Source organism: Lissotriton vulgaris, chromosome 4_1, assembly GCF_964263255.1.
Source record: "Lissotriton vulgaris chromosome 4_1, aLisVul1.2, whole genome shotgun sequence".
NCBI classification, from domain to species: domain Eukaryota; kingdom Metazoa; phylum Chordata; class Amphibia; order Caudata; family Salamandridae; genus Lissotriton; species Lissotriton vulgaris.
This window is the reverse complement of record NC_141691.1, coordinates 1,335,184,287-1,335,197,613: the sequence shown is the minus strand read 5'-3', so window position 1 is coordinate 1,335,197,613 and position 13,327 is coordinate 1,335,184,287.

Sequence of the window (13,327 nt, the reverse complement as noted above, 5' to 3'; positions counted from 1 at the left end):
TGCATATCATTAGCGTTGAGACTCTGGGCATTAAAAAAACGGGTGCTGAGGCATGGAATCACGTGCTAGCGTGTTCTTGCTGATAGTGCAATAAAATTATTGCTGCTTTTCGCCCGAAAATGGACGCTAAAGCGGCGATAATTTTATCGAGGACCCTTGATGATATGCCCCGTAGTCTTTCTAGAAATGTGAATGGATGCCAATGCGTTTGGGGGTTCATAGACAAAAAAGGAACAGGATTCTTTTGAATCCTACCAAGTAAGTGGCTGTTTGCTCTGCAATGGAGGAGTACATCCAATGAAGCACAAAATAAATGGCGATTGCAAATTTGCCAATGTGTGCAACAACACTGACTGCTTTGAACCCCGACCCTTACAACAACAAACCCTTTATTAATGATGTTTTACTCGATAATAAGCCGGTAGCTCCAGCGAGTTCCAGATACATTTCATTTTGTGTGCTCCATAAATAGCATAAAGGAGCTGGGTCATCGAATCTCTTTGACTCAGAGGAATGTATTAACGACTGCAATTCAATATAAAACATCTACATATGCTTGCAGGTCATCCTTTTAGACCCACGTAAATCTACCCTCTCTGCTTTACATCGGCGAGTGAAAGGCTTCAAGCATGGATAAGGTATTTGGAACTACCCAGACCAATGGCAGGACTGAAGTCTTTTTGCATTTATTCTGTTATACACTGGATTGTTTTTTATGTGTATGAACAGCTGTATATTCCAACATAATCCATTTATCATATTCAGCGATATAACCATGTTACACTTTTTAAATCAAAGAAAGCCATTTCTCTTGCTTCCATTTTCCAGAAGTTATTACATTGCTTTCCTTCACATCAATCCATCATTTCACCACCCCTCTTCTCATTTCTGTACACTTACACATCCTTTGTCTTTTCATATTTTTGTAGATTTGTCAACTTTGCAATATGAATCCCTCTCCGTTGCCATGGCTTCAGGCGCCTCCCATTCTTGTTCTTTCCACATGGGCGTCGAAGAGGTTATCTAATATTGCACATTTTTCCGTATTTGTGAAGGAAAACAAGGGAATCGGTTCAAGTAAGCAGAGCACAATTTAGGCAGTGTTTGATGAAACTGTACAGAACTGTGTCAAGATGCAAAATTATTTGTTTTATTTTAAAGTTTTGTTTTTAACTCGAAGCTATTTTCATACTTCAAACCTTTTTTATTTATTTTCCATTTGTTTATTGGCATTTTTCATATACAATGACAATTGCATATTGGTCGACACCAGTAAATGACATGCATTTAGTAACATCTCAACAACAAACTTAACAATTGACTTACAGGACAGTACGTCGTACAGGAGTGTATAGAATCAGTGATTATTATTAGTATTGTGAGCGTACTTTGCCTGTAAGGTTACTTTACACTTTTCCCATTCAACTACCTTAACAGAAGCATTATCTGTGTGACACATTATTCAGGACCTCTATGCACAGTGGTTCGGGACCAAATACTTGGGGGCAGATTTAGGTTGCCTGACGCATCTCTGCAAATCGGCAGAGATGCGCCAGGAAAGATACGGCACGCAAGTTTATCCTTGCGCCACCCATGATGCGCTGCATTTACAATGTGGCGCACCATGGCGCAGAAATGAACAGATGCGTGTCGCATCTAGGGCGTAAAGTTGGCGCAGTGCTGAAGTTGTGTTGCATGCGGCACGCAACTCCAGCACTATTCCAACTTGCCCTATCTCTAACATGGTGCGTCAAACCTTACGCCTGCTTCCAGCAGGCGCAGGGTTTTGACGCATCAGTGTTGAGAAAGTGACTCAGTGAAATCTTGTAGATCTCACTGAGTCACTTTTCAGGGGCGTTCCTGCGACGGAACGCCCCCCCCCCCTGTGTGGAAACGCCCACATGAAACCTGACGCAGGTTTCATGTGGCGCAGGGCCTTACACCGTGACGCATCTCCATAGATGCGTCACGATGTAAGTATGTCGCAACGTGGCGCAGGGTTTACGCTGCCGCTGCATCACAGAAGTGTCGCAACGGCAGCGCAAAAGTGCTGCAAGTCCGACATAAATCTGCCCCAAGGTTTTGTCACTTCAGGGTTGGACATGTCAGCATCCCCAGTTTGGGTATTGCGTATCCATTCCAAAATCGGAACCAAGATTTTTTTTGGCCTGGAGGCAGAGGACATAAGTTCACGGTATGTAGAGAGCCGTGTATGGCAATAGGCGATATCCTGCAACCAGGTCTTGGTTGACGGTGCATTAGGCTTCCCCCAATGCATAGCCACTCGTTTTCTTGCCAGGAGTAGTAGCATGGCATGTAGTTTACATGTACCCATTGCGGTCTCCTTCACGTACCCCAGTAAACCCATCAATAGTATAGGGTCAGTTGGTGTCCCCAGGGCTTCCCCAATTATGCTGAAAATATCCACCCAGTATTTTGCTATAGGAGGGCAACTCCAAGCTAAGTGTAAGAATGTTGCTGACTCTGCCCTGCACCTCCAGCAGCCAGCATCAGATCCAAGTCCCATGCAGTGCAGTTGGGCAGGGGTTCTGAAGAATCTATGGAGACATTTAAAATGTACGAGTTTTAACTTATAATTAGGAGAGAGCATCCGTAATTGGGCACGAAAGAACTTCCACTGCACTTCAGAGAGTGGAGGATTTATTTAGGTGTTCCAATCTATTAATGCTTTGGGGATCAACACCGGGGCCGTGTCTTGCCTTGTACTATACAAGTGTGGGATGAGTCTGTGTGGAGATGGGCCAGACAGCAAATGTTCGAGTGTGTTTAGCGTGGGTGGGGGTCTGGGGAAAGTTTTATGTACCTGTTGACATTTCGCTCTTACTCGATGGCGTAAGAACATCTCTGGGAAGGTAGGCATTACCCCCTCTTGCTCTGTCGGTTGTGGGCAAAAGTTATTCTCGGTATATAAATTAGCAAATGTGTTTATTCCCAGCCCCCGAGCTAGCGCCATGCTCCATTTGTCCTCCAATGGGGTGACATGGGGGTTGTGCGCCAGTGGTACTGAAGGCGCATATAGGAATTCTAGTCCGGCTCTTTTCTTCAGGCCCTCCCAGCCCCATCTTAATGTCTCTGCTGTGTCAATCTCATTGCGTGGCCATTTATATAGTTGATATAGTACAACTTGAAGTGGTGAGGGCGCAGCTTTGCCTATCTCCACTGCGACATGAGGCTGAAATGGTACAGGATGAATCCAGTGATGAAGGAATTGAGCTTGGACACAGTATGCATACAATGGGATGTCCGGTGCTCCTAGCCCACCCTGTGCTAACGGAATCGTCAGAAGCTCCCATGAGACGTCAGCCTGTTTTTCCACCTAAATCATAGATGTTAACAAAGATCGCATTGTTTTGAAGAAGGCCTGCGTAAGTGGGATATTAATGAAAAAATATAAACATTTAGGAAAAACCGCCATCTTAGCTATAGCGATTCGAGCCGCTAGTAAAGTGGCAGTCTAGATCAAGTCTCTATCTTACCTTTCAGCCAAGACACTGCCTTGTCATAGTTCATGTCCCACAATTCTTGAATGTTGCTGCTCAACCATATTCCCAAATAACGCACAGGGCTATCTTCCCATTTCAGAGGGTACTCGAGTTGGCTGGGCTTGGTGTCTACCTAGAGCGGAAACAGGACGGACTTTGCCCAATTTATTTGTATACCAGATAACCCACCAAATGTTAGGATTTCCCGCAGCACTGGGTTCAGGTTGTCTGCAGGGTTATTGCTATATAACATGATGTCGTCCGCGTACAGCGATACAATGAGACCCCTGATGGAAAAACCCAGTCCCCTGTCAGCGTGGTGCTGCAGAAGTCTTGCGGCCAGAGGTTCCATAGCAATGGCAAAGAGTAGTGGGGACAAGGGACATCCCTGTCTTGTGCCTCGGGTGATTGGCAGCTGCAGAGAAATCAACCCGTTTAATCTAAGTCTAGCAGAGAGGTAGGTGTACAGCAATTTCATCTGATTAATGTACAGAGGACTGAATCTCAATCTTGCTAATATTGTAAGGGGGTATTTCCATTCTAACGAATCAAATGCCTTGGTGGCATCTAAAAGTGCCACCAAGGCCTGTATTTGAGGATCTAAATAATGCAGCACAGCGAAAAAGGTGCATAGGTTGTGTGCAGTTGACCTGCTCGAAATTAAGGCAAACAGGTCTAGCCATCAAGGGGAGTAGGGGCTGCATTCTATTTGTCAATCATTTGGCATATATTGTTGTGTCAGTATTGATCAAGGATAAGGGGCGATATGAGTCTCTTTTGTTAGGTGCTTTCCCTGGCTTGAGTAGTGACAGTATAATTGCTTCTCTCATTGTGGGGGCAGGATCCCAGTTTCCTGAGCCCCTCTGTACAGTGTTAGCAGGTGGGGTGCTAACAAGTCTGCGTAACTTTTGTAAAATGCAGCTGGTGCGGCCATCTGAACCAGGGGCTTTATCTGAGGGTAGGCTGTTTATTACTTGTTTTATGTCTTCTACAGTGTAGGGCTCGTCTAGCTATGCCATGTGCCCTACCAGAGCAACTCAATGGAATCTAGATAGACCTGTACCTCCACAGGTATTATATATGAAGAGGGAGTATTTAAAGTCGTGTAAAATGTTGTGAATTGGCCTAAAGTTTCTTGAGGACCTCTTACCGTAACCTAGTTATCATCCAAAATCTCTGATATAAATTTAGCATTGCTGGATGAGCGTAACATGTGAGCCAGGGTTCTGCTAGGTCTATCACCTTTGCCGTAACATCTGGCCTGAGCAGATTTCCCCAAGAATTTTACCTCCCTAAGTGCCTCCTCTTTGTATTCTGAGATTTTGACCCTTACATCTCCCAGTAGTTTTATATCCCCTACACTGTCTGGATATACATTTCCCTTGTATAACAGCCTTGAAGGCCTCCCACAGAGTTGCCTGAGATTGCACCGTGCCTGTGTTAGTAGAAAAGTATTCTTCTATATCTCCTCTGATTTCTTCCCTGAAGACCCCATCTGTGAGAACATGCAGGGAGGCCTCCATGTGTTTACTGTCTAACTTCTGTTGTACAGGCCACTTTGTCAGGTGACACCAACCAATATTCTATCCTTGACAAGGCGTTGCGGTGAGCAGTGATACTTGTGCCTTCAGTCGTATCTGGGTGTCTGTGCTGCCAAATGTCCGAAAGCATCCCTCTGCCAATATGGCATTAATTTCCGTGTTAGATCTCGGGGGTAGCCTGCGAGACCCACCTTTCCTATCCATATTATCATCTATTAGAGCATTGAAGTCTTCACCCCATATGATAGTGTTGCATCCCACCGTATTTATTTTAGCCCACACATTGTGAAAGAAATCAGGCGAGTCCAGATTTGGGCCATATATCACCACCAGTGCTGGACTGATTGCACCCAGCCTGCCACCCAGAACCACCAAGTGTCCTCCGAGTCAATATGTGTCGTAGTTACCGATCAGTCTACACCATGTCTAATTAATATGGGCACCCCCTAGCAAAGTTGGAGGAAATGGATAAATAGTTTGAGCCCTAGCGCTGTTATTTAACTTAACTTGTGTAGGTCTGTTTAAATCCATTTCTTGAATGAAGCATATATCTATTTTGTGTTTTGTTAAATAAGCGTGTACAAGTCTGGTCTTTCTTTAGTTGTTTAGTCCCCTGATGTTCCAAGTAAGCAGATTATAGTTCATCATATCTGAGCTGCTTTAGCATCAGAAAATATCAATGGTGTGCTTAATGTCGCTAGGTAGATACAGTGAAAGTTCTTCCTTGTACCCGCTGGTAGCATTTGATATGGTGAACATGATTTAAAAGCTAGGCATATTGTTAACTTGAACCAGTTTCCACCTATAAGTGATTTAACTAGTTTATGCTTTTTTCAAAGGTGCATATTATTGACATACTCCACATGTTATTATTAATAAATTAAGATTCTATAAACAGACCAGTTGATTTCCATATACTGTGCAAACAGGCAACATAAAAGAAGATAAATAAGAAAACAAAGATTGTCCACACTAACAACACATATTTTATATTGATTGTATTTGCTTGTGCTGGGGGACTTTCTTGAAGTGGTTATGATGGTTTCACCACATTGCAGAGAAGAGGGTGGTTCGCTCTACCTCTGTAGCACCGCTTTCTGACTCAAACATCTGACACAGTATACTGTGAATTTCCCTGTGGGGCATCATTTCCCTACAAAACTTAGAGCCCTTTTCCCTTTTAGTAGCAAGTCAAACAAGCCAATCTTGGAAACACCAATCGATATCCACCATTTACAGAGGGGGGACTGCAAGTTAGCACTGATTAGCAGTGGCAAAGTTCCCAAAGCATCTAGACCAGCAAAAACGAAATCCAGTACACAGCAAAAATACAGGAGGCAGAAGGAAAAAAAATTGGGAGAAAACTACGCCAAGGATGCCGGGTCTAACAAAAAGCCTCTATCAAAAAAATCTGATAGCTCACACCTGCCATACCCACAGAGGCTTACGGTAAAGTGAAAATAATCGGAAAGCCCAATAAAATGTAAGTACCGGACTGAAACTTGAGAGCACTTTAGAATGGATGCCCATTCTGAAGAACAGCAAAGTGTGGAACATAGCAGAGCGCAACACGGGTAGTCAAGGAAAACTGTTGCTTTATGAAATAAAAACCTACCCCTCATTTTAGGAGAAATGAGTGATATTAATAACTGTGGTCTATTTACTGTCTATGGAAAAAAAGATGAGAGGCTAGAAAAAATAAAAAACAAATTCAAAATAGTATGCATGGCGGACATGGACCAAAAAAATAACACACATTAATTGAAAAAAATGCAACATTAACAATATTATCTGGGACTTTATTTAAGACCTATAAAACCCAAATGGAAGCTGCAGGGAGGCTGGAAAACAAATGACTACATTCATTAAAGCAATCACCTTAACCTGCAACCTTCAAGCTTTCCACAAACACAGTAGCATAAAAAGTTAGACAAACAAGATCAGAAAAATTAGGAATAATATCTGTGGCCTATAAAAAATCACTTTGGAACACAAGGGAACCCATAAAGGGGCCTTCGGACCATGGGTTAATTTAGTTATTATAGAAAACAGGGGTCCTAGGGAGTTATGATGTAACAAGAGATGCTAATATAGACCACAATCAGTACTATATTTTTATCGCCCAGCCGGGCGTAAAGTAATTTATTCAGAATAACATAGAATTACATTGACCTAGAGAGGGTCAAAAATATGAACAACAAGATAGGGTACAGTCCTGTACCTATCCCGCAAAGTTAGAAAACCAATAGATCCAAGCAAGGTAGAAGAAAGGAAAGAGGTTTTTCAGGCAAGAAGAAAAGATTTTTAGAGCCAAGGGGTGGCTTGCGATTTCGATAGATAGTTTCGCAAAATACACCCAACAGTGTCAACAATTAATTATACACATTAGATCGTATGTAACACTGTTCAAAGCGTCGACGTTTCGATCCCTAAGGGCTCTTAATAAAATGGGATCATCATCAGGACAATATTACAATCATAGCCTGTATTACAATGCGAACGCCTGTAAGGAAAAAAGTGGGGGGAAAAAATAGAAACGTAAGGTAAGGCATCCGCCTGAATTGATAAGAGTTTGTACCCTCTCTAGGTCAATGTAATTCTATGTTATTCTGAATAAATTACTTTACGCCAGGCTGGGCGATAAAAATATAGTACTGATTGTGGTCTATATTAGCATCTCTTGTTACATCATAACTCCCTAGGACCCCTGTTTTCTATAATAAATATATAAAAAATCACTAACATGCATACACCCTGTGCTAGCAGGATTTTAAAAGTATTTAATATTCACCCATCAAACACACTGACTTGGCAAGGAATTTAGAGTCAGGGAGTACCAAGAGAATATGACTGTGTAACGCACAGGCTGGCCTCACAGAAAAGCCGAGCCCATGACTTAGCGACGAAAAAGGAAACAGAGGACAAAGAGAAAATGGCTGCCTGCCCCGGCCCCATTCATACCTACCACCAACTAACACTAAGGGGCTGATTCCGATCTCGGTCGGTAGGGCACCGAATTGGGTTCGGCATTAGCGTATCTGATTCGGAGGCTGAATTTCCATCCGAGTTGTACACGGGTCATGACGTCGAAGTACGATGCGAACAAGTGCGAAATCTCTGTCCGAATCGTTTCTGGGTCCGAACCGCTCCGTACGACTCGGTCACAAGCAATCCGCGCCATGCAATGGAGAAGTTTCATGACTGAGCTAGTACGATGCTCGATTCGGACAGTCGGATCGAGTCGGAGCAACCGTCTCACAATGGCTCCTGGAGTTGGACTTCAGGAGTCCGCGTCGGACCCCCTGTTACCCGCTGCCATATGACTCAGACACAGGGGGAGACCCAGGGGTCTCCCCAACACAGGCATGTATGGTGCGGATGCCACCTACGCGTAACCACTGTAGGGGGCGCACTTGTCTGTGACGTACCCATTCAGTCGATAGAAGCCCATGTATGCGTCGTACGACCGGCTCCCATTGACTTCCATGGGAGTCCGACCGAATAAAGTTCTACAGCATACGGCCGCATCGTACTCACTCGTCGGAATGCAGGAGTCCGGAACGGTCAGAAAACTCCCCGGATTCGGCTCGGTCAGAGTGCTTTCCGACCCAGATCGGAATTGGCCCCAAATTAAGGGTTGCACACTTATATATCAAAACTTGGCTAGGTCCATTCACATGATCCAAGAGCACGACAGGAGTGAGAATTTAAAAAATCATTATAAAGTGAGAATACGAGTATTTATGGCTCGGACAAGGTCCCGATATGTTCCCTGCAACAGCACAGAAATATTCAAACTGTTATAGAAAAGTGTGCAATTAAAATGTCCCAAAAACTAACACCCCAGCCAATAGCCCCAGGCTTTTAAAAGTTGCAGAAAACTGTCATTATTCATCCCTCTCACATACACATACACAGTAGACAAAATGAAAGACAAGCAGATGGCGAGGGAGAAAGAGACTGAGAATAAAGAAATATAGCTATAGGTCCGTGTCGTGAGTCTGCAGAACATCAGCAAGCACATGCAAACAAAAAATACGCGAATTTGGCATCCGTTCAAGAAAAACGTTTATAGCCTACAAGAGACAAAAAACAAACGTGCACAGAAATTTAAATAAAAATTAGAGGTCATGACAGCACTTCTGGGTCAAAATATATGTAAAAGAAGGAAATATATCCGCCACGGTCGATAACCCCAAAATGCCCATTGCTCTTCCAGTGTTGTCCCTTACTCCGCACATGATGAGATTTGCCTCCAGTTTGATTAGCAATAATAAAATGAATTCCTTAGGAACCATTGTTGCTTTTTGCATATTTTTTCAGACACATGGCATCATCAGCTTCTACACCTTGAATAAGTGAAGAAAGTGCTTAAATCTAGCACTGGAAGTACAACAATACCAAAAGAAAATAATTTACACTCTGGAAACACACCATCCTTATAATGACATTCACTGACAAGGCCTGACTTTCAACTTTATCAAGGGTTTGCTCTGCCGTGAAATGTAGGAGTCCTCTCGGTGCTATAGGAAAGACCTTCAATAGTCCCGCTAATATACTATGGGTTCATTAATCCAATCCCCCTCCTTCCCCCCCGGGGAAATAGCGGCAGCAGTGTGACATTCCTTCATTTTAAATGGACAGAATTACTAGTTGCTGTTTAGCAATTACTAAGATAATATACAGCTGCAAGCCGGTATTTACAGGATTTATGCGCTCATAAAATGTAATCATTTTCTGAACCAGTATAAAAGCGGGTACGTCTATTTGTTTTTGCCATTGCTTGTTTTCAGTGGGCATTGAGATCTTTTTGGAGCGTGGTAGCATAGTCAACCGTGGTAAACTCAATTAGTTCAATGTAAATGTGTGATTATGCCTGGAAAAATTATAAATGAGGAAACTCATTCACGGAGGTGCGAAGAAAAATATTCAGATTTAATACTCGGTCTCAGATTAGAGTACGTTGACGCAGTAAATAGGAACGGGCGCGTGCTCAGAGGCCGTGTCATCATTGCGTTATAAATACGTGACGACGCCGCAAGCCCTGTTAGGATGTTCGACAGTCAGCGAGAATGAAAACACCTGTCTGCAGAGGCATACTTGGATGTGAGATATTCCACTAATTGTCACCTCCTACCTTACCGACTCTGAAAAGGGAACAGAATAGTCAGCATTGACAGGATAAGAACAAAGGACAATACATTTGTCTTATTTTTATTTTGTTAATCACAGTAATGCAAACTGGGAAGGTTAAATAAAGAGGTGTTGATCACTACAGTGCAGCTTAGGGGACTTGTGGATACTTGTAGGATGAAATATGGTCTAGGACAGCGGCTCTTAACCTGTGGTCCTGGGAACCGTGAGTCTGCAACACCTACTCAGGAGGCCCATGACTGCTTAGGAACCGAAATAATATTACCATATTAATAAAGGTGTATATAAATAAAGAAACAAAAGTAAAACTGATCATTTTCAAACTTTCAGTAAATGTGAAGGATTTTGAAATTGGAGACTAAAAAAATAAGTTAGTGTCCTCAGATTGATTCGTGGGAGCATTGAAAATGCATCAAACTGAATGTTGCATGGAGGCTGGGAGTCTTTAGTTGAATTTTTTTTTTATATTTGCTTGTGAATTAAATTAAATCTTTAATCATTTTTGTATATGTAGGTTTGCTTGATGAATACTTGTTTCTGTATCTTTGTGTATTGTTTTGCGGTTCAAATGATTTAAAATTAAGATTCAATTATTGACTAATTGGGGGACCTTAGACTCACATAACAATTCAGTAGGGATCCCGGTTTCTAGTAATGATAAAGTAGGGGTCCGCACAAGTTAAAGGATTACGAACCACTGTTCTCGGAGCTAGATTGGATCCAGGAGGCCAAGTATGGGAGTGAATTAAAAAAGGCGTTGGGGCACATGCATCAACCTATTTAGGAAGTGCAAACGGTGCAAATCGGTAAATTCGGCCGTTTGCACTTCCTAAATAAGTTTTTGGGATGCATCATGCATTTTTGTGAAAATCGCTATTTTTAGCGATTTCCAAAAATGCGATTGTTTTTAAGAAATCGCAATTTTGCGATTCCTTAAAAGCAATGCATCATTGTTTTGAAATTTGCGGATTTCAAAATAGGGGGTGCAAATTACCACGAGGTTGGACCTCGTGGTAATTTGCGAAAATGTTTAAATATGCTCAAAAATGCATTTTTTAAAGTGTAATGTTACAGACACACATGTCCTTAGGACATGTGTGTGTGAAACATGCACTTAAAAATACATTAGAGGGGTGCAGGGGGGGACCCCCCCTGCACCCATGTAATGCATTAACAAATTGCGATTCTAAAAAAGAAAATCGCAATTTGAAAATGCCTTCCCATTGATTCCTATGGGCCTTTTGGCCCATAGGAATCAGTGGGAATTGCGAAATCGCAATTTAGTATTCCCATAATATTTGCGAATCGGTAAAAATTGCGATTTTTACCGATTCTCAAATATTATGGGAAAAAAATCATGCATCCCATTTTGCAATTCCTAATTTGCGATTACCTAAAAATCGCAAATTAGGAATTGCAAAATCAAACAATGATGCATGTGGCCCGTAATGCACGTGTGAAGTGATATATATATGCATATTAGTTTATATGGGGTCGTATGCAATATTTTTACAGCATCAATTTAGTTAAACAGCAGAGCACTGTACATGCATTTGGATTACTGACTACAGCCTGTAACATTTTAGGTTACTTACTTACCTCCACACACACTTTCCAAAATTAGAACATGTCTACTCAAGTTTCCTTTCCAAAAGTTACAAGCAGAGTGGGCAGGAAGAGGATGAAGTTGTACGGAGTCCACCGACATTGCGGGGCAGATTTACAAACTTAAGTCATGCAACACAGCAAGACTACCTGCTGCACTGCATCAAATTAAAGGGGCATGAATGTGCCATATCTACTAAGATATGGCAAATTCCTGCTCTGGCTCTGCACTCGTGCACTGAGTGCAGCCTAGCACCAATGCAGGTACTCTTGCACCATAGTGTAAGGGTGATTACATTACAGGAGGGGTTGTTTTGTGCGGGAAAGAAAGCCTTCCTGCACAGGAGCAATCCTTTGAGGCATTTTCCTCTTTCTATGTGTGTTGTGGAATGAGGCACACATAGAAAGATAAAATAACAATGAGAAATACAAATATTTCTCCTCATTTCACCTCATCTGGGAAGGTGTAGCATTTTGACACACTTCTAGGTTTATTAGTCCAAGCACAGGACTCTGCAGAATTTATGACAGAAACATGTGGTCTCTGCCCTGATCTTCTGGCCAATAAAGAAAGTTGTAAGATGGAAGCACCACATCCATCAACTAGATGCCTTGAAAAGAAGAAAGAGGGAAGAAGAAAGAATGCTAGTGTTACACAGAGTCCGCATTATCTCTAATCGCAGTTAATTGAAGTTACAGTGCTGCCTTTCCACTAGCAACATATTGATTTTCGAGTGACAGAAAGAATATGTGTAGAGATACTTCCATCAAAGAAATTCGGAAAGAGCAATTATTTATAGCATTAATCACGTCACGGATGATGTCAGTGGGATTTGCGATGAGGACTATAATGTCATCAATAAAGTCATTAGATGTATCTTCTGTTATGTCTGTCAAGAAATGAACAGAGCTACTTCTTTTTCAGGAAACCTCTCTAACCACTTCCACAAATCACTTGTCTAAATCCTATCTACAGAGTCATGATTGAAGAATGTGCGATGTTGGTGTTTACTTCACCCTCCACATCTCTAATGACCTCCCAATTTCCATGTCCTACTGTCTCCATAGCCAGTAGGACATGGCCTTTGTCATACCAAGTACCCAACACCTTCACAATGTGAACATGCATTGAAAGGTCAATGGTCATTCCAAGCTTGACTGTTGTGAATGCTCTGCTTGCACTCTTCCCTCCCACAGTACCCTCTTGTCAATGTCCCCTTCTGTGCCTAGGAAGTATTGCCAGTGGGTGTGGCTGTTGAACATATGATGTGTCAATTATTCCGCTCCACATGGGTACTGGGTGTATGGGGGAGTCCTTCGGCCAGGCCTTACATGCAGCTTCCTTTCCTTCAGAGGCAATTGTACATTTCCTTCAGGTTCATCAAATGAAATCAAACGTATTAGCAAAAGTGAATTAAGGCTCTTTGCTACTTCTGTGATAAATGTGACAAAGTGCCTTAAGTCCTACATTATAAGAAAGTCCTTGAGAATTCTGATGTAAACTCATGGAACACAGGGGCATAT